The sequence below is a fragment of the Alligator mississippiensis genome, chromosome 1 (genome assembly GCF_030867095.1).
Source record: "Alligator mississippiensis isolate rAllMis1 chromosome 1, rAllMis1, whole genome shotgun sequence".
Classification (NCBI taxonomy): domain Eukaryota; kingdom Metazoa; phylum Chordata; order Crocodylia; family Alligatoridae; genus Alligator; species Alligator mississippiensis.
In genome coordinates, this window is record NC_081824.1 from 459,837,071 (window position 1) to 459,859,427 (window position 22,357).

Sequence of the window (22,357 nt, forward strand, 5' to 3'; positions counted from 1 at the left end):
GTGATACTGAAAATATTTCAATGTTTGTATATAAGGGACATCTGTGGTTGCCCTTAAAAACTTTCCAATCTTGACTTAGATCACTAGTTTACTATTACCTCAGTTTTTCCAGCATCCCCTGTAAAACTATAGGGAGCATTACAGATTCTTAGGACAGACTGTGTGAGGCTGTAACAGCTGTCAATGTCTCGTTATTCTAAAATTTGGCAGCTAAACCTTGCCCCTTTGATGTCAGAAGATGTTCTGCTCTCAACAACCCGGGATCTCTCCTTAGGTGTTATAAGTATAGCTGTAAATGTAATAGATTTACTTTGGTCAAGGCTGTTATTTTTGGCTCATACTTAGAAGATCTTTCTTGAAGACCGGTTGCTTTTAAAACCCTCAGTTAGCAGGGCATCTATCATTTGGACCTCATCTCAGCACTTGTTGTGGACAAGGGAGCCAATATCAAGGCGTTCTTGGCTTGGGGCACCTCCTCTGTAGAGTTCAGTCTCCACAGAAGTCAGCCATGGTTGGAGCTTCGTGAGCTTCAGCCCACGATATAAGCCTTGTTTCTTTTGTTGTTCATTTTGAGCTTTATCTTTCAAAGTATTAAATATTTCCTAAGAGGTTGGGTATATTCTTATCTCACAGTTGGGTCCGTGGGAATTCAACTCACTCAGCATCTTTCTGGGGTTGCTTGGCACTTGGTAGGACTGGGCCTTTGGTCAGATATTTTGGATTACTTAGTATTTTTTTTTATTTGTGTGTTAATTTAGTGATGGTGGCAGCTGCTTAATGTTTAACATTTGTCTTCCTAGGGCCTAGGCAGGAAATCTCAGTCAAGTGGTGACACTGGTGGAATTTATTAAGTTATGTTCTGAGCTGTGCCGTGGCACTTTTTTGCAATGCTGTGGTAACACTGTAAAGCTGCTCCAAAGGGCAACCTGGAGAGTCTTTCAGTGGGAATGAATCCCTGGGTAGCACCAAGTTGGTATCTGCTCCTACCCTGTGTGATGAGAGCAGGGTGGTTCAGGGTCAATGCCTACAGAGCCTCTCCAAGCTGGCCCCACTTCAGCACTCTGGCTTTCTCTCTTCTCCCTTGTATTGCATCTATATTTTAAAGATATAATAATGCACTAATTTAACATAACAGTTTTCAATTGCAATTTAAATATATAGCTAAAGTAATCATGGCTATAAAAATTATGATAATAAATAGCAGAATTTTTCTTGCCAGCAGTTGTATAGCATCACACTACATAAAAAAAAATCTATATGCTTCACCCCCTTCTGATTAAGTTTGTACATGTGCGAACCTACCTTCTACCCCTCCTCCTGCAGTATATGCTATCTCTATGAATTAAACTGCATTACCTTCTTACTTGGAATATTTAACCTTCTGACTACTCAGTAATTCCCAGCGCTGCCAGGAATTACTCTGAACTTTCAACAGGAGTACATTTCGTAACTCTTTAACACAACTTTAAAAAACCCAACTTCAAATCTAGCCTATCTAGTACAAGTATTGGAAATATGGTCTGTGGTGGGTCAGAAGAACTCTCCAGGCTGTGCCTAGTAAACTGGGGAGTAAGCCTGAGAGGTTTAAAGAGAGTTAAGATCCCAGCTCCCATAAGAAACCCAGTCCTTGATTTGTAAGGCAGAATGCAGGGTTCATGCTTTGTATCACGTGACATACTCTGGCATCTCTCTCTCCTTACCAAGATTGCAAGAAGATGGGCTAGCTGACCCAGCAGTGTATAGGTGGTTAACTCCCTGAGTGCTAAAAATCTAGTTCTTAAGAGAATTACCCAGCTGAAACGGTGCAAGACTGAGAGTCTAATAGGATACGGAGGGAAAAACATGTACAGTAGGAAAAAATAACATTTCAGATTTGTAGATTTTTTTTCAACTCAGTACATTAAAACAAGATGAAAATAGAGGGGAAATGTGCTCATCCAATTTAGCCTGAGCTGTGTACTGTCTTTTTAGATACTTTTTAAGTCAAGCATTTCAGTTTCTGTAGCTCAGGTGATTTATAAACTAGGAAGTATTATGTCTTACTGCTGTAAGATAAATGGCAGGTCAAAGTACTGTATTATATTAAGAAATTATGTACATTATTATTGGAAGCTATGTAAATATGCAGGTCAGAGAAGTTGAATCAAAGACCTGCGTTGGAGGTGGAGGGAGAAGGGAGGAGGGGGAAGGGGGTACAGTATGACTTACATTGTTTTTCTAAATTTCAGGTCATTTGTGTTTGAGTTGATTGCCTGTATTGTGAACTAAAGCAGACCTTGATTTTAATGACAATTCTGTTTTAATTATGGCAGGATCTCGCCCTCAAACCCAAGTTTTCTGTGTTGTATTGTCCTTGACTAAAAGTAGGGGATGGAATTATAGGGGCCACAGTCCATGTTGGTGAAATGGAGCTACCAGCTTCCTGGATTTCTGCTTATAAAGTAAATGCTACAGCTCACAGTAGAGTCACTCCAGTTTTCGGCATTACCAGTAAAACATCGTAATATTGATTTTTTAAGTCAATTGTAAATGCTCTTCTAACCTTTTGTTTCTTGCCAGGCTAAAATCCCACTTATGTCCTGAGACTTGACTGATCTCAGGCTGGTTTTATATTGCTGTTGTTCTGTAAATTTTAGGACTTTCTACAGATTTATTTCACTGGTCTAAGTGAGATCCCAATCGACTGCCACGTACTTCAAGTGTTGCAGTAGGACATGGAGCGCTTGGATTCCTCAAGGTGATCTTTCAAATTTTCCATATCTAAAATCTGAATAAGTCTGATTCAAATGTCTTGCAAGTATTTTGAATTTCTGTTTACAAGCTGTACTACTTCTGTCAGCGACCAGTGTTGCCTTTATGAAACATGGACATGAGAGGAAATTCATGAGAGTCAGCGTTCGATGGTAAAGGGATCGTTATAATTAGCTAAGGAGGTTGTTAGCCTCGTCATGCTAGAAATAAGAAACTTTGAGGTAGGGTCATATTGTTTGCAGAGTCTACAGAAATAAATAATCCTTCAAGGCAGTTATGAGTAGGGAGAATAGTTGCACAAATGTCAGTATGATAGCTCTGGCATAAAAAACTAAATGAACAACAAAGATAGGACTTTTTCAAGGCAAATGTGAAGCATATTGATATCGTGACAGGTAGGTGCCATGTAAGTTTGGTAACTGAAATGATCATTTGAAAGTCCAGAGAATGGATGTTCTTTTTCTTCATTCACACATTTCTGGATAAGAAGCTAATAGACAAAATGGTACCAGCAGTTCAGTTTGTTTTTCATCTGCTGGTTTAATATGGGCTCATTAGAGCTTATCAGATGTGCTGTTCTTATCAGATATAGAATTGGCATTTTTTTCAAGAGCAGAATTAAAATGATCTCAGATTTAAAAAGGATTTAAATTAGTTGGGTTTTTAAGGTACATGAATAATGTGGGTATGGTATTGCATCTCCATTCTACAGTTTTTGTTTTTTATGTTTACACAAAAATGATAAAAGCAAAGGATCTTATTGTTCATTAACTAAACATATGGATAGGTTTGTCTAATATGTAGAGGAGATGTGATTGCCTCAGTGTTCTCATTCGTACCCTCTCATTTTGTAACAAAAGCAGTAGATCAATAATATCCTGTAAAGCATCATTAAATTATATCTTTCAATGTTGTGCAATATATGGGCTTTCCTTTAGGCAGGAAATACTACGGGTTTAAGAATTTTCCTGTTTGGAAGTGGAACGAACACAAACCATTTTGAAATTTCTGAAAAATTAAATTCTGAAAAAAATGATCAGATTGATCAGAAGGTTTGTTCCGATAAGATAAAAACATGTATATTCAATTTAGACCCTTTAAAATGTATATATAAAGATGCACTTTTTGTTTGGGAAAAAATCCAAAACACAATGAAAAATCTAAACTTTCAATTTTGAAAATATCAAGACAGGATCTTTGATATTATAAAAGGCTTTGTTTCCTTTTCTTTGCCAAACTCTCCTCAAAATTGACATGTTTTGATATTTGGGATTAGACATAAACAGCATTTTCCATCCAAACAAAATCAATGGAAATTTTCAGACTGTACATGAATAAATGTTATTTGATGCCCAGAACCAATAATTTTATATGGAGGGGTAGCCCCACATATAAAGCAACCAGAACTACACTTGTGAGCATAGAGTTACTTATGCATGTGAGTAGCTCTAGTTAATTTTCCATGGCTATAACTTTGTAAAATTGAGGCTTTAGAGACCATTTCAATAAAGGACTTAGGTTGCTGGCAGATGTACAGGTAAAGGCACGCTGGGATCTATTGCACCATCTCCACAAACGCGCTTCCTGCTATGGTGCACATGCATGGGAGGAGGCATGATTGTGGGATCGCACATTGGATTCTATCATGCCTTATTGCCGGTGCAGAGGGAGCCCGGGATACTGAGCTCCGCCTGCACCACAGCTGGGAGCCCTGATCAGCCTCCCTTTTATGTAATAGCTCTTTGCACAGGGTATGGGACATCCAGGATATATTCCTTCCTCTGTCTCAGGGGATTCAAATCCACTTCTCTCAGGATACTGCTCTAAACACCAGGCTAAATGCTTTCTAGGTGGAATCACTTTCCACGCCTCCTACTGGACTTTTCCCATGGCTCTTAAAGAATTCAAAATTCATTACGGCAGACAGAAACAGCCAGATGGTGGCCTGACTTCAGATGCTAGTGCTTAGGGCACTCAGCTGGGGAGTTGGGGTCACCTGAGGTCCAGTAAACTGCCTAGAAATCAGGAACAACATTTTAATTTCGTTTTGCCTCACTTAAATGGATCAAAGTGTTATACTTTCATGATTATGTGGGCTTCTGTTCATTTTTTCTTGTAGCCTTCTTTAGATATACTGTTGTTAATGTTGTGCTATTTCTCTAAAGGCCTCCATCAAGTCAGTGCTCGCTTGTGGCCTGGCATTTGTAATCTCTGCCTCGGGTCACTTGCACCTTGTTCTGCTGAGAAAAAAACAGTGATATCCTTAGACGCAGCAGGAGTCAAAGTCGAGGAAAGCATCCTTTGCATGAGAAGGCTCCAATGTACAAATGATATCACATCACCGAGTTGTGGCAGTGTGTCAAGGGGGACAAGTACTCATTTTCTGTATAGATGATAGCTAGTTAATAGGAATGGTTTGGACTCATGGCATGAAGACAGGTCACCCTTTTGCACCAGAGAACTGACAGTACTGACTAAAGTTCTGATTAATTAGGACTTTACCTAACAGTGCAAAGAATTGTCTCTGGTTGACCACCAGTATCCAACTTCATTGGTAAATAAAAACATGCTCAAACTTACCAAAGCAGGTCTTGTGCTTTCTTCCCTTGCAAGCAATGGGATTTTTGCAATTGACTTTCAAAGTGAGTGGGCTCAAGTTTGAAATGCCCACAGGCAGGTTATCTAACCAGGTATTTAACCCAGACTATACTAGGAATGAGGCAGGTCTAATCTACTGCATTGTCACAGAATTCGGATTCATGGACACAAATTAATGAGCATTCTAGCAATATGATCTAAAAACATAGCTTCTCCCTCTTTGGAGGAAGACATGTCTGATTTTGCCCTTTACATCTTCCGAGTAAGATCTGAGCATGAGAAATACTATAAATCCTCCTATAATCTGCATAGCTCTCAGGCTGCTTCTGAAAAGGTAAAAGAAAAATTAAATCTTATAAAAACAAATAAAAGAAACCTAAGCATTCTTCTTAGTCTCTTTTTCACAGAATTATATAAAGCTCTCTGGGCATCTATACATGTGGTCTGGAGTGGAGGGGGGGCCTTTAATTAGAGTGGCTCTGAGAGCAGCTCGAACTAAAGTGCCCACAGCATCCTGTATATTCATCATCCTGTGCCCCTGATTCCATTTTGCAATGTGGGGACCCTGAATACATGTGATGCGGAGGCTGCTGGAGCGCACTAATTAGCAGGCTCCCGCAGACTTGGAGCAGACTCGATTAGCACGTGTCGGAGCAGAGCTCCGTCACATGTATAGGTGCCCTCTGATTCCAAAGTGGATGTCTAGAAGAAGGATAGGCGTTCTTTCTTTGGGAATATTATGTAGCTAAAAAGCTGCCATTCAGACTTGAAAAGGGAAATAGGTTTGTGCCAATTGTCTCTTTGTGCCAAGCTCTGAATCAGTGGTCTGTCATCTTTGTTGTATCTCTCTCCCCCTAACCTATCTTTTTCATCTGCAAACTTCTTCAGTAATGACTGTTTTCTTCCAGGTCACTGATATAATATTTTATAGTGTAGGGCTAAGAACTAGTCCCTACAGGACCCCACAAGAAACAAAGCTGCTCAGTAATTATTCCCCATTTGTACTTGCACTGGAGACCTGTCAGTTAGCCAGTTTTAATCCACTTAACGTGTGCCATGTTGATTTTTATATCATTATAGTCCCTTAATCAAAATGTCATGTGATACCATGTCAACTGCCTTAGAAAAATCATTACCTTAATTAACCAAAATGCAGTATATGAAATGCTTGGATTCACTGTTAACTTCACTAAAACCAAGCTACTTTATTAACTTACCCCAAACTAACCATCTATTCCTCCACATGTTATGATTAGAGGACAATCCTTGGAGAATGTTGAGCATTTCCCCTACCTGGGAGTAGCCACCCTTCCCAAAAAAGTAAACGTAGACAGAAACATTCAACACCAGATAAAATCTGCCAGTGATGCCTTTGGATGTCTCCAAAATCATGACATTAGGACCCAAACAAAATTCCTCATCTACCAGGCTGTTGTCATCTCTGTCCCATTGTAGGGGTGTATAACTTGGACAATATATCAGAAACACCTTAAAACTCCCAAATGTTATCAGTAGCAATGTCTTGGGAAAGTTCTCCGTATCAATTGGAAAGATAGAAGCATGCACACCAGTGTTCTGGTTCAAGCAAACACCATCATCATTGAAACCATGTTTATATGTCACCAGCTTCATTTGACAGGACATGTCCTTAGGATACCTGACAACCAGCAAAAACTCAGGTCCTGTATGCTCACCTTACCAGTGGTCACCACTCTAGAGGTGAGAAACAGAAGAGTTCAAGGACACTTTGAAGGCCAAATGAAAGAAATGCTACATTAACATCAATACCTGAGAGACTCAAGCACTGAATCATCTACCATATCTCTATGATATACAACAAGGCATTGATCATTTTGAACAAACTCACCTCACTATGGAGGTGAATAGATAAGAGACAGAAAGTGAAAGAGCCATGACCTGACTTCACCAGGATTTACTCCTTCCTCCTGAAACTGTTTGTCACATCTGCAGTTGAGCATGCAGATCTTGGATTAGCCTCTTCAGTCATCTACAGACTTACCAATGACTTCCCTGTTTAATGGAAGACTAATTTTCTAATCAAAGACATGCCAATGACTAAACAACCAAACCCGTCACTGCATAAGAAAAATATATTGATATTTTGACTGGATCTATTTTCCAGAAACCCATGCTGATCGGCACTGCTTATATTTTTTTATATTCCTTTAAAACTTTCTGATCTCCTTTGAAAGTCTGGCTATAAGGGTCACCATGGGAATGACTGGATGTGGAGCTCTTTGGGAAACTGGTCCTTGCTCTTGGTGTCTAAGCATTTAAAACATCTAGCTGTGAACTTTAGGAAACTTGACCTTGTCAGGGCAAAATGTGAAATTCCCAGTCAAATCCGAAAGGTATATAGCTGAAATTGGATTATGTCACCCTGCAAGCAAAAGACAACACAGCCTTTGTGAGAGAAAAAAATTTGCTTGAAAAAACAGCAAGACAGAAACATTGGATCCATATTAAGAAGAAATGAGAGGACCTTATTAGTACTTTCAGAGTCTGCTACTCCTTTCCCCATACACCTGATGAACATTATTAATGTATTCTTATAAACCCCCTTATCGGAGCACCCAGGGATGCACGCACAATCCCAGCGCTCCTCTTGTGATTGTTGGGTCCTTTAAATCTGGGAATAGTAGATACAGCTCACATTCTTGTTCCCAGTCATGTGCCCCACAAGAAATCAGATAAAAGTCGTATTACCTCTTGGCTAATCAGTCAGACATTAAAGAGGGTCAGGGATGAACTGCCAGGCTAGGGATAATCATGCTCCTTTATGCCTGATGCAAGGAAGACCTTAGGAAGAGGACTTGCAGAGAGCAGGTCCAGCTTTAGAAAAGGTCCAGCTGGGACAGGCTGTGAAGCCCTGGAGCCCAGAAGAGCTGTGAGATTATTTGGGTGGCATTGCTTTGTTGCATCTTAGATTCTTGTTTTTAAATTAATTGATTTAAAAAAATGCATCAAAGAATTGGTGCTGAGCCAGTTTGCAGCCTATTTTCAGCTCACCAGTTTATAACTTTCAATTGTCTTATTTTACTTTTATTGCATTCACAATGGTTTTAGATCAGATATGAGAGCACAGTGGTTCCTCTGGCTCTGGGATGAAAGCAGTGAGACCTTCACAACATCAGGTAGATCAGTGGTGAAAGATGATGAAAGAGTCAGAACACACTGAACTTAAATCAGTCCTTATTCCAGTGGAAGCCTTGAAGTCAATGCTACACAAACTTGTCAGAAGTAAAGTCCTATTTTGTAGAAGTGCAGTGAAAAAAAATTGCTTGGTTTATTGGACTGAATATGGGACTATATGAGACTTTCTTATTGCATGAACTGAACCGATGATTCAATTGGCTCACCTGTAAAATGGGTATTCACCCATGTTAAATTAATTACTGTCCCCACCAGGATATTTTGTGAAGGTTAATTTCCAAATATTTGTACAGTGCCTTGAGAATCCTTTCACTGCAGATTTACTGTCTCTGCAATAGGGATAAAGCTGGCTGCCAATATGAACGTCAGGAGTTTCAGCAGAATACCAAGTTTACAAATAGTGTTAGAAGCCCCTTACCAGAAGGCTAGTAAAGATTTAGTAGCTATTAACCATCTTGCCATGATAGCTAATTTGACCCTCAGATAATCCCTGAGTTCGATTTCAAAGTAGATTTGCTCTTCTGAATGGATCAACTCTCACAAAAATGTTATCAGTTCAGAGTGACTGTGTATCTGTAAAAGCAAAACCACGCTGGTTTATATAAAAGTGCTTTCATTGTTTAAAAGGATTGCATTTTGGACTTCATAACTCAAATAGTCAGTTGCTGTTCACTTAGCAATTGTCTTTATAACATTAATAAAATGGGAAATATTAATTTATTTCTTTTTTTAACAGGGTTTATGCATTTTGTATAGCAACTATGTTTAAAATGATTCCAAGGTCTTTTGGAAATCAGTAACTGTCTGTCATTGGACTTTATTTAACTAACTCTGGATTTTAAAGGAAAGGTCACTGCAATAATTTTCCATGTTAAGGAATATGCATATTCCTTTGTTACCATCAATAACAAAGTGCTCAGGCCTCAATTCTGCAATTGCCTACACGAAACCATTTAGCAGCATCAAGGCTGTAGGCAGTATCCAACAAAAAACAATGCCCAAAACATTGTGCCTCTTGTCTGGCATGTCTTAACTATGGAGAATAATACTTTGAGTCACTTCTAGGAAGGCTTCTTGTGTTCCCTGGTTTATCCTGATCTCACCTCTCATCTGTTTGGGTTTCATTGTGCCCCAGAGACATTGTCCAAATTGCTAACTTTATTTTCTATGCAGATAGCCTTTCCAGTGATATTTGCTTATCCTCCCTGGCTTTTGCATTGTGCTGATCCATGGAACTGTACTTGTCTAAACACTTTCTGCTGCCTTGCTGCCCCTAATGATCACTAGTATCTGGGTTGTTTTGATCTCTTTCAGTTAAAATAAAGTGTGTTTCTCATAGCAATCAGGGGGATTAGTTGGAGCATTTTCTTGAAAAAAAATTGGCAGATTTAATGTTCAGAACTTCCCTCTACTTTTCTTCCAGGATTTCTTCAAAGAAATTTTCCTGCTCTGGGCCTCATATATGCTGTGAACCTGATTGCCTGCATGCTGGCTGCCCCTAGTAAACTCTGCTATGCAGTTGGATGCTGTTTGCTTACCCCTGTATAGTAATTTATATGATCAAAGTGGGTATAAAATGCAATTATACCAGAATAGTCATGTTTTGCACTAGTGTAAATGGCTACATGTAGGGCCTGGTAATGGTGAATTGAGCCCTGCTGTTTTTTTCCTTCTGTCTCATCACACCTAAGGACAGCAGCTTTTGGTTGTTGCCTCCCCTCCCCACCTCCACTTTCAGCAATTATCTCAGTCAACTAAACCACTTTGGTTTCAAGCAGGGATTTTACTTTGTTTAGCCACTCTTCCATGGGCTAGAGTCTGTTTTCTTCCATTTCTTTGACCAGGCAGTGTTAATTCTTGATAAATGTTTCAGAACAGAAGAACGTAAGTAGTGTCATAGTAGGCAAAGGCATAGGCCTATCTAGCCCAGATTCTTGTATCTCAAGGCACAGACAGAAGTGACAATTTTCACCTGATCTGGTCCCTGAAAGTGCTCTGCAGCTATGGCCCTAACACAAGTGCATGGCTGCAGAGTGCTTTACAAGGGCCCAATCCTGCCACAATCTGAACCTTCATTTACATGAGGGTTCAGATGAAGGCACTCCAAAGTGAGTGTCTTCATTAATTTATAGGAGCAGAGCAGGTTGTTTCAGCCCAGCCCTTCTCCTAGCACTGTTTTCAGAATAGAAAGGGGGACAAGAACAGAGGGAGCTCATTATGGGGGTTGCCCAGCTGGTTCTGGAGGGTGGGAGGTGGGGGGCTCCAATCCACTCCCCGCACTCAAGTGCAGTCTGGGGAAATCCCAGAATGGACCTCTTCCCCCCCACTTTTTCCTCCTCCCATCCTGAGATAGCACTGGGGGACAGGAGAGGGGGTGGCAGACCTAGGGGAAGAGGCTGCACAGACGCAGCCTCTCTCCCTGGATCACATCCAAATTGGAGCTTGATCTCCCACCCTCCTGATCCAACAGCTAATGTCAGTTAAGTTGGGAGGATCAATCTAACTCTTGGTGCTTTCTGTGAAGTGCCATGAGTTAGATAGGGGAGCTGCACTTCTGCCTGCACCTTCAGAGTGGATGTCAGGGGGAAGAGTATTTATGCAGAGCCAGTCAAGACAGATCTTTCCCCTGCACCTCTTCCCTTACAACTTCCAGTATTCAGAGGCCTAGGGAGTCCTAATTTGCAGGTTGAAACCCTATCTTGTTTAATACCAACTATTCTGCATGGATTTGTCTAATCCTCTGTTGCACTCATTAAATTATCAACATCTAAAATATTTTGTGCCATTAAGAACCACACAATTTAAAAAGTTTTTAAGAATTTAGAAGTTTAAATTTAAAAAATTGAAGAAGATTCTTACTTTAAGCTTACTATTGGGTCTGAGTTCTTCGCAGCCAGGAGAAGAATAAGGTTATCATATGTATCTTAACATTCTTCAGTCTTTGTTTAACCAAAGTCATTCATGAAGAGACATCTGGGAGGAGAGATTTAGAAGATTGAGAATGTATAATACAGAGAGAAAATGAATAAAAAGGATATGATGGAGGTGCATAAGATGATGAATGGCATAAAGAGAGTAAATCAAATTTTCCTGTTCAGTTTTTCCCATAGTACAGGAGCAAAGGGACATTCAATGAGATTGAAAGGCAACAAATTTATATCTGATAAAAGGAAACGTTTTAGAACTCAATACACAGTGCTCCTGTGAAACTCGGCCAAAAGATATAGTTTAGGCCATGAGTTTAGTAAGATTAAAACAAGGTTAAGAAAATTATGTAGAGTTTAAAAATAATTGATAAGTGGCATAAACCCTCATGCTTTGTGATATAAACCAAGCACTGACATCAGTAAGAAAGATATACTATTTCAGTGATGCTCATTGTAGATTTTTTGTTCCTTCATCTGAAGCAACTGGTATTCTGTCAGACACCAGGCAGTGTCCTAAATGATTCACAATAATTCTTTTCTTTTATGTCATAATAAAAATTAATAAATAACCTATGGCATTAGAGCTGTTCTGGATTTTAATTCCTCAACAAATGCAGGAAGAAATTAAGGTTTTGGATGCAAAGAATGAAATTTGTTTTGACTGCCATTTCTCTGTGGGGAATTTTTAACCTCCAGCATGTTTGGCTGAGGTTTATCTTTGTATTCCTACTGTATAAATGTCTGGCAAAGGGCTTCTAAGATTTGCTTATCTCCAGAACCATTGCTAGTACAAAGCACAACCCAAGTGGTGTCCGGAAAATATTGAACCAGCAGGGATATGCAAGAACATGGATGAAATTTAAGCTGGGGTTCCCAGAATGCATTCAGATTAGTAAAAATATTGGAATACTATGGCAGGATGTCTCTTTGGGCATAGCTACAATTACTTTCGAAGCAAAGATGTCAAATGTAGCTAGCTTTATACGTGGAAAAATATGCATTTATCTATTTTTAACATATGTTTATGCACCTTGGTCTCTTTTGGAGATGAATTTTTGGAAACCTAAATAAATCACAAAGCGTAGTAAATAAGCTGAGTGCTACAAAGTCTTGCAAATTCTTCTTTCAGTGTCTTAAATTCAGCTAATCCTTTTATTTTGAAAATGGGGTAACGTCAGTAAGGAGGCCTTTGGAATTAATATCCTAATGAATTCCAGTATTACTCTGAACTTTTCAACCCAACACTTTAGTTCTGAGAGAGACTCAGAGTTTATTTGACAGCCTAACTTTGCTTTCAGTAGATGCTTAGAGAATGTGCTACCCACATATTTAGCAAGAAGGCAACAGGTTTCGGCACAATAATTGAGGCTTGAGTTAGTCGGGTAACCATTTGTCTCCCTACTTCTCTTCAAGGCACTTGAGACTGCATGGTTGTCCTTTGTCTTTGTCCTGGATCAGGGTAAGAAATCCTTCTCAGAGACCCTGTGCATAGGAATCCCACCCTAAAATTGCCCGTCAGATAATTCTTGAGACTGTGTCCAGGATTCAGTTGAAAATCTTCCCGTTTTAATCAGGGCAGCCTTAAAATATAGTCCTCCTCAGCCCACCAGCTCTCTATTTCTGGATTACTTTCTTTCCCTCACTCTTATTTCTTACAGTGGTTCTTCTGAACTACTGAATCCATTTTTGGTTTAATTATTGCTTTCAATTTCACACAGCATCCTAGACTACAGTAAAATAAATAAGCAAGACATGAGAAGGGCATTTAGCACCTACATCAAAAGCCATCACAATGTAGGAGCAAAGCACACTTCCTTTCATCATACTTTTCCATCCAAGGATTAATGGCTTTAAAAAAAAAAAACCCTTCAGAAACGTTGAATGCAAAATGGCTAAAAGCATGCACACTAGAAACACAAAAATCAGAAGGCTTAATCCACAGAAAGGCTCAAAGACGTACTCAACAAGAATAGCAGCAGGTCCTTGGATGGAAAAGTATTAGAATACATGTGAGGAAATAAGATTGTCAAGCATACGCTCACAAGCCACCACCGCATTTAGTGACCTCCTGAGGGATTGCTTTTAGAAAGAGGATCCTCAAATTGTTGGACCTGTGGGGCAGGGTTGCTCTATTTCCCCCCACCAACCCACCCAGTAAAGATGTAAATTCCAGCCCATGCCAATAATTCACTGTATATCTTTTAGAGAGGTATTTAAGATTTCTGTTTCTTAGTACACACATCTACAAAGTGTCTTTCCTCTGAATGGAGCCATGAGGATACAGGACCCTATAAAACCTCCAAAATCTTTTAAGGTTGAACTAAAATAGGAGCAGTGATTTTTAAATATAGATAGTAGGTGCTGTAGTTAACATGGTATTTTTATTAACAATGGAGAATTTTATAACCAAGCAAACAATGTAGAGATTCTGGATGACCAGAAATCTTTCTACCAGTGAAAATGTGATTTTGTAGGTCTTCTGTTATCTTCCCTGGAATTGGTTCCCTAGGGATATATTCTTACATAGCCTAGCAGTAATTATTTCCTCCCACCGCCCCCACTGCCCCCATGATAGCCTAATCTCAAGATACCTTAAATCACCTTTTATCAGTGAAGCTCCTTTCAAATTGTAGTTTATCAGAAAGAATATACTTTGTAAAAACACAACATGAGCGGTGAATACAGACAGCAGCTGTGAGACTTTTCATTTGGGGAGTTTATTTGGAGACAGTGTCTGTCCATACAGATGGTTGAGACAGGGGCCAAGAAATGCATTAATGTGCTCAGTATGAGATATGGCAGCATGAGCAATGTTTACAGGTTTTCCGGAAGGAGCAGAAACACATTGACCATAATTCAGAATCTGAACCTTTATGGTTCACAATGTACATATAGAAAATAACCCTAAGAAATGCTGTTATTAATGATCTACAGAGACAAACATCTAGTTGGCTTCAAAGCAAGCACCGATCTGGGCTGGGGCTTCAGTAGAAAAAGCAGAGGTGTATATAACTGTTCTAGAAAGCCCCATTTCAACACGGTGTTCCAGGTTGAATAGAAGTTGGGAATGCCCATTCCTTTTCATGATTATGTAGTATAAATGGTTATGCTAAATAAAGGGAAATGGTGTGAAAATAAAAGGAAGTGTTCAGTATATAGTTCACGTTTCTATTTTTTTTGAAGGGAACAGAAAAAAAAATATTTAGTGTGGAATCAGAACATCTTAGAGACAAAATCGAGCAAATTCCTTACTCTTGTTCTAGCTTCTTCCTGCTACATTTGAGGTTAGGAGGGGAAAAGGGCCTGCATCTGAACTGAAGAAGATTCTCACCTCCTTGACAGAATGCAGAACAGCTGTGGGCGTGGGATAGAAGTTACACATAAACCAGTTTAAGTGATCAGAAACTGGTTTAAACCTCTAACAGAACGTAAGTACAGTACACATTAACCAGTTTCAATGGCTGAAACTGGTTTAAAAAAAACCTGGTTGAATGTAGTATCAGACACAACTGATTTGGTTTATGCAGTGTCTGTCCCAGACCTCTTCTTGGTTTAAGTTAAACCAGAGTCCCCCAGCATCCCAGATCCTTTGCAGCCCTGGGCTGGGCTCAGTGAAGGCTGTGCTGTCTGCTCCAGGGAACAGGCTGGCCCTGCCCCTTTCCTCCCTAGCCAGAGCTCCAGGGGAGACTGCTGGCACAGCAGTGTCTGCCTGGCTTCCCCTTCTGTTTGCTGCTCAAGCAGAGATTCCCCCCTCCCTCTCATCTTCCACTGCATGGACCCCAGCCCCACAGACCCTAGGCATGTGGTATGCTAGCTAATGCTGAGAGGTGTCTGTGTGTGCATGCCTCTAATTTCACTGGGACAGACAGACAGAACAGTGTCCACTTAGGGCTTTTTTGGAGCTAATCAACAGGTCAGCTGGTAATGTCCCTCTATTCCTTCCTTGGAAAAAGCTGTTTAAGAAGCACTTGAACTAATGAGAGGGGCTTTTGTTCTGCTAATAGGCTGATAACAGATCAGTGGTTTGCTGATGGGTTGATAACTGCAGTTTTATCAGCCCCCTGGCTGGTTCGCAGTAGGCCTGTGTGAAGCGGCTAGTAATTGTTTTGGATTCGGATTTGGGGGACAGTGATTCGATTTGGTGATTTGAATCACTGTCCTGAATTGATTTGGCCGAATCTGATGAGGAGATTCAGCTGCTGCTGAATCAGCCGAATCTCTGAATCACACTGGCCCCATCGCTCACCTGCTCTCAGTGGCTGCCCTGCCTGCCCCAGCTCCTGGCACTTTGGGGGGGGAAAAAAGTCCTGACTCACTGGGTGCTGTCCGGTGGGGGAGGGCAATCCCTGCTGCCCCATACTGTATGGGGGGCTCTGTCACAAGACCCTTGACCCCCCCCACTCCACCAGCTCCCTGCATGGCTACCCCGCCTGCCCCAGCTCCAGGCCTTTAAGGAAAAAAAACCCCCAAACCCCTAGACTCACCAGTTCCTGCTCAGTGGCGGGGCTGACCCTGCAGCCCCCTACTGCCCTGCGCTGCATGGGGAGCTCTGCATGAGCCTCCTGAAGTTGAAAGGCTACTGTAGGAGCTGGGTAGTGCGGGGGGGGGGTGTTGTTTTGTTTTTTTCTTAAAGGGCCTAAGCTGGTGTAGGCAGGGTATGGGAGGGGGGCTGGGAGAGTGGGTAGGGGTTGGGGGGGCTCGTGGCAGAGCCCCCTCACATGGCGTGGAGCAGTGGGGGGCAGTGGGGATTGCCCCCCACCCAGCAGCATCTGGTGAGTAGGAGCTTTTTTTTTTTCAATGGGCTGGGAGCTAGGCTGGGTGGGGCAGCCATGTGAGGGTTAGGGGCGTGGGAGGGGCGGGGTGGGGGAGCAGGCAGGGGATGGGTCCTGGCAGGGGTCCCCCCCATGGTCCCCTGCCTCCTCCTCCAGCCTCCCCTCCCCCCTCCACTTATCAGCTCTGTCTCCGGCTCCAGCTCCCTGCCGCAGCAGGCAGGAAGTGCCCAAATCTTTGAAGCTCTCTGAATCTTTTCTGAATTGATTCAAAGAGCGTTGAATCAATTTAGACTTTTTTATTGGTCCCCTGATTCGATTTGGATTTGGACACCGAATTGGGCTGAATCTCCTCCAACTTGAATAGGCACCCAAAGCTTTGCATAGCCCTAGTTTGCAGCCCTGTCAGGTTTGCAGACAGGGAGAGGGAGATTAAAAAGCTCAGTATCATCAACAGATGCATGCACTGTGCAGCCCCCAATTTGCCTCAGAGTGCTAGCCCAGGGATGGGGTCTGGCAACAATTCAGCCCCTTGATCGGTGAGCGGGGAAAGGCCTGAGACAGTGCAGGCAGAGTGGGGATTTACACCCCTCCCTAATCAGAGCATCCTGCTGGGGCCTGGCCACGCCCCACCTTAGTTCAGCATTGTCAAAGGGAGGGGGGGGCTAATATAGTGCCCCCCGTCTTCTAGCCTGAGCCACTGCAGACATGTGCCAGCATTTCTGGAATGAAAAGGGAATGTCTATCCACCTCCAAATCGGTTCTAGCTTTGCAGGTTGGACTAACCTGGAAAGATTGAATCAATTCAGACTTAGGCTTTTTGAATGTTTGCCCCTAGCCCTAATGTTCTTTCCCTAGGACCTTTGCAAGTCCTGGCAAGAATTTCTTCTCAGGGGTAGGGCCACAGCATGATAGCAGTGAAGAGATTTTGGGTAGCACTGACAAGCTGCATACATTAGTTAGGCTTTCTGATTTTTGCCAGGGCTTCTCTGCCACCTGGAATTGCTCAAGATCAGGAGAGCACAATGGTGACTTAAAGGCATCTTAGCCTCTCTCTTTCCCTGGGCTTAAGGTTTTGTGCTATGCACCTAAAACTCTAAAGCACTGTAGACAATGAATTGTCAGAACAGCCAGCACACAATGTAATTATATTCAAATAGATATCAGTCAGTCCAAACTCCTATTTTAATACCTGAACATGATACTCTAATGTATTTTTTATTGCTTCCTAAACTTGGATTGAAAATAGACATATGGGCCACGTCCAGACCTTGTACCACTGCTACTTTTCCCAGGGGAACTCCCATGCCACACATGCTCTTGCACTCAGCAGGTTACCCTGGGTGGGATAGGGGAGGGTGGGGCCAGCAATTGTGCTGGCCCTAGCAGCCTTACCTGGGGTCCTGGGGGAGCTGCAGCTGTAACACTTCTGCAGCAGGGAGCCTGGGCAGCAGCTGGAGTGTGGCTCTGGCTGGCCAGGCTCCAGTTTTGGGTGGTATGTACTGCCACCATGTGCACCACCCTGCTTTTTTTTTGGTGTGGGTTTTTTTGACCCTGGGGTCTCCCGGGGTCAAGCCCCCCACCCCCTGCACTGCAGGGAATGTCTGCATGTGCAATGTGTGGCCCTGCAGACAGGTTTGCAGCGCCACCTACTACACGTCCATGCTCATCTGGATGTGGGCATGATGTGTCTCCTCTTTGGGGTTCCCTGAAATAATATTAGCAAAATAGAAGAAAAATTAGGCATTCATTGCTGCAATTACAGTGAAACTTATTATTCTTACCTTTCCAAAATGGGTTTGTATTATTTCTTTTCCAATTACATATAATTTTAAGGTTCTTAACAAACAGAGCCTCAGATACAATGTGAGATGTTATTCATGGCAGTGCAGGTTCATGTTATCCAACATGTATATCTGTATGTCCATCCTTTCTGACCAGAACAACAACAAAAAAGAGTCCATTCAGAAGGATAACTGTGTAAGAATAGTACCTTCTAACTTGAAAGATCTGCTGCTTTATATATTCTGGGTCAGAATGTCTCACTTCAGGGGCACACAATATGTTTTTACTGCCTTTTGCTCCTCTTTAGCCTTGCTGAGCCAAACCAGCTAAGTGAGAGCAAGCTGACATTTCTATTCGACTTTGTGGAATCAGCACAATTGTTTTCTCTGGTAAGTTCGTATTGAAAACAGTGTGGTTTTCACTGGTGTCACTGGGAACATAATTTAAAGTCAGTAGGATTGCACAGCTTTTGGGCACAGGTGTCACTGTGATCTAAGATAGTGTGCAGAATGTTTATTAATGTGTGAAGGAAAGAAGTGAGCTAGCCGCTTACAGTCCTGCCTGTAGCACATGTATAATGCCATTTTATACACTTATTTTTTAGAATGGAATATTTTTTTTCCCTATCTTTCTAGGACAATAGTTCCTTTCTTTTTGAAAATAATAATATATTAAAGACTTCTCCAGTTCTGTAGGTACTATGATCTTCTAACTTTTACATGAATTTGGTTTATATCATAACTTCTAAAAGATGCATTTCCCAGCTTAAGTAGCATGATAGTGAAAACCGTCAGTAGCATGAAGCAGAATTATTAGGGTTGACTATAAGGCACATACATAATTGTATTTATATACTCACAGATTGTACTAGATAAGATCTTCATATCTGGCAATTGCTAAACTTTTGTGAGATAAGCCATGTTGGGTATAGTTTATTGTCTAATATAATAGCTTCGGGCTAGGCTAAAAGACAACTTTGTTTACCTAATTGCTGCTATGACTCAGGCTTTGAAGCAGATATACAATTAAAGCGTAGCATCTTTTAAATAAAAATAACTTTAGGACAGTCCTAACATTCATATCTTTGTCTTCCTAATCCCTTTATAATGGAGTACAAAAGAGTGGAAAAAAAACATATCCTAAATGTGCCATCCAAAGATTCAGAGAATTTGGGTCAAGGAATATTGTCATTTATGTTATCTCATGCCTCCCAAATAAGACATGAACCTTGTTTTGGGAATGCAGAATGAAGAGAAAAAAGATTATTCTCCTTTTAACCAAATGGTTTAGAGTCAATTTCCTTATTTAAGACATGCAGCCAAATTTTGGATCACTAATTTTTTTGGGAAAAGTGAGTGTGTTTTGTGAACAAATAAGGTATTCCAAGCAATTAAAAAATAACATAAAAGGTTATATTTACAAACTAATGTAATCTGTACCTTAACAATTCATGTACTTTATCTGCTTTTATGTAGGATTTGCTCAGGATAGTTTTAAACAGCAAAGTTTTATAGGGGTTGAAAGCAATTGTCTCAGGCCAAACTCTGTAACTCCATTCATCCCGAGAAATCTTTTACATTATAACTAGGCCTGCTAGACTTAAAGGGACTATCCATAGAGTAGGGTAAAATTTAATCTAAGGGCAATAAGATTAACCTTAACTGGGTACTGTAGCTTTATACTCTGAAATGTAACTATCAAACTTGTAGCATATGTTTTATGGCTTATTCTTATGTGTTTTTCCATGCTGTATCCACTGAATTGACAAACAAAAGGATAGTTTTTTAACTGCAGACACTGCACACTTAGCTTGGATTCTGAAAGTAAAGTTGGATTGTTTTTCAGTTATGCATTACCTTTGAAAAAGGATTCTTTGTTTGGAACATAGTTCATAGTATCTTTGATGAAACATGAGCCAAAAGAAAACCCAGCTAATTCTTCTATAGTTGTACGGGCTTCTCAGTAATAAGAAAAGCAAAAACTTAACTTTAGTCAGCTGAGTCACCATGTACAATTTGTAGACCTCGTGGAGCAGATTTGTTGAAGAATGTGCCTTTATGGTATTACCATCACTTTGATTTCACCCGAACTGCATTTTACCCCTCATATTTCATCCCCTTATATTCAAAGACACTTTTCCTTTGCAAATCTATAGAAAATGTTTTTGATACGGTGTCCTGGATGAGCATAACTTGCTCATGGGGTGTGTCTATACACGAATTTATACACGCCTAAATTTAATGCACCGTAGCCTAAAGTACATTAAGGCAATTTAGGCGTGCATCTACATGTGCACACCTTAAGGCACCTTAACACGGCTCACTGGGTGAATGCATTGGCAGCCTGCCCTGGGCAGCACCCTGGACAGTCTCTGGAAGCCCACAGCAGCATAGCCAGGCAGCCCAGCCCAGCTCAGCCCAGCACCAGCCAAAGGGGTGGGAACTTCCAGTCCCCCTGGATGCAATTGGCTCGGTCCTGACCCTAACCTCATCCCCATGTTTCTGCCTCCCTAGCAGCAGATGAGAGCGGGCTGGAGCTGAGTCCGCAGGGCCCCACACTGCCACTGGGCACTGACTAAAAGAAGACATGGTGGGTGCTGTTGTGCAAGGCACAGATGCTGGAGCTGAAGCAGTAGTTGGGGCTGACTTGAGACTCTTGTCAGGCATGAGGACTCCTGTCATAGCACAGGGGAAAGCCCCACCACTACAACTCCTTGCAGAGGAAGGGGCCAGCGCTGCATGGGTGGGGCCTTTGCTAGTGGCTCCCCTGTACCTCTCCCTTGGGGTGGGTTTGCTGACCAAGCAATGCAGCCCTGCAGGGGCAGGATGCCTCATTGCCCACCCAGGATTCAGGCACCTTTAGAAGACTGCGCTGGGGCTCCCGCCCAGGACAGCAGGCAGGATGGGACTGCGTCTGCCCCAGCATCCAGCACAGCTTTCCCTGCTCCACCCACCTCCATCCCAGGCAACCTTGAGCTCCTGGGGGCTTTGCATGGCTCAGCCAAGGCAGGCTGGGTGCGACCATGGTATGTTCTTCCAAGAAGAAGGATTACTAGGAAGAGATGGGATCCACCTGATAAAGAGGGAAGAGCGTATTCACAGACAGGCTCGCTAACCTAGTGAGGAGGGCTTTAAACTAGGTTCACTGGGAGATGAAGACCAAAGACCTGAGTTAAGTGGGGAAGTAGGAGACCTGGAGGAAGAGCAAGCAGGAGGGAGCAATAGGGGAGGTGCTCTCATACTTCCTGAGAAATTGGGGCAATCAAATATTTACCTCAGGTGTCTGTACACAAAAGTATGGAGCCTGGGAAATGAGCAGGAAGAATTGGAAGTCCTTGGACAGTCACGGAACTATGACATGATCGGAATAACAGAGACTTGGTGGGAGCTTGCAGGACTGGAGCACTGTCATGGATGGGTACAAACTGTTCAGGAAGGACAGGCAGGGGAGAAGAGGAGGAGGGTTGCACGCTACGTAAAAGAGTCATATGGTTGCTCAGAGCTCCAGTATAAAGCTGGGGATAGGCCTGTTGAGAGTCTCTGGGTTAGGGTCAGAGGGGAAAGCAACAAGCGTGATGTCATGGTGGGGGTCTGCTATAGACCACCAGACTAGGAAGAAGTGGTGGATGAGGCTTTCTTCAAACAGCTAGCAGAAATTTTCTGATCACAGGTCCTGATTCTCATCAATCACCCTGAGATCTGCTGGGAGGGCAATACAGCAGTGCATAGGCAATCCAGGAAGTTTCTGGAGAGTACTGGGGACGACTTCCTGGTGCAAATGCTGGAGCAACTGGGGGCCATGCTCTTTTTGACCTCCTGCTCACAAACAGGGAAGAATTGGTGGGGAATGTACTAGTCGATGGCAGCTTGGGCGGCAATGACCATGAGATGATTGAGTTCAGGATCCTGAGGAAAGGAAGGATGGAGAGAATCAGAGTAAGGACCCTGGACTTCAGAAAATCAGACTTCCACTCACTCAGGGAACTCATGGGCAACATCCCCTGGGAAGCCAGACTGAGGGGAAGAGAAGTCCAGGAGAGATGGCTGTACTTCAAAGAAACTTTACTGAGAGTGCAGGAACAAACCATCGTGATGTGCAGGAAGACTAGCAAGTATGACAGAAGACCATATTGGCTTAGCAGGGAACTCTTCAGTAAACTAAATCACAAAATGGGAGCTTATAAGAAGTGGAAACTTGGACAAATACTTAGGGAAGAATATAAGAGCATTGCTTGGGCATGCAGGGGTGAAGTCAGGAAAGCCAAAGCACAAGTGGAGTTGCAGCTAGTAAGGGATGTGAAGTGTAACAAGAAGGGTTTCTACAAGTATGTCAGTGGCAAGAGGAGGATCAGGG

General features: G+C 42.0%; 1 protein-coding gene and 1 long non-coding RNA gene across 5 annotated transcripts in view; both read left to right on the forward strand.

Annotated features, from left to right (window-relative positions):
• The window catches only part of DLG2 (discs large MAGUK scaffold protein 2), a 1,595,452-nt gene that overhangs the window by 434,175 nt on the left and 1,138,920 nt on the right, over window positions 1-22,357 (forward strand). The window lies entirely within an intron of this gene.
• Window positions 2,602-22,357, forward strand: part of LOC132250291 (uncharacterized) — a 29,857-nt gene continuing 10,101 nt past the window's right edge. Inside the window, exon 1 of the long non-coding RNA XR_009461968.1 lies at window positions 2,602-2,737. This is a non-coding gene — a long non-coding RNA (uncharacterized LOC132250291). The remainder of the gene's footprint in view (window positions 2,738-22,357) is intronic.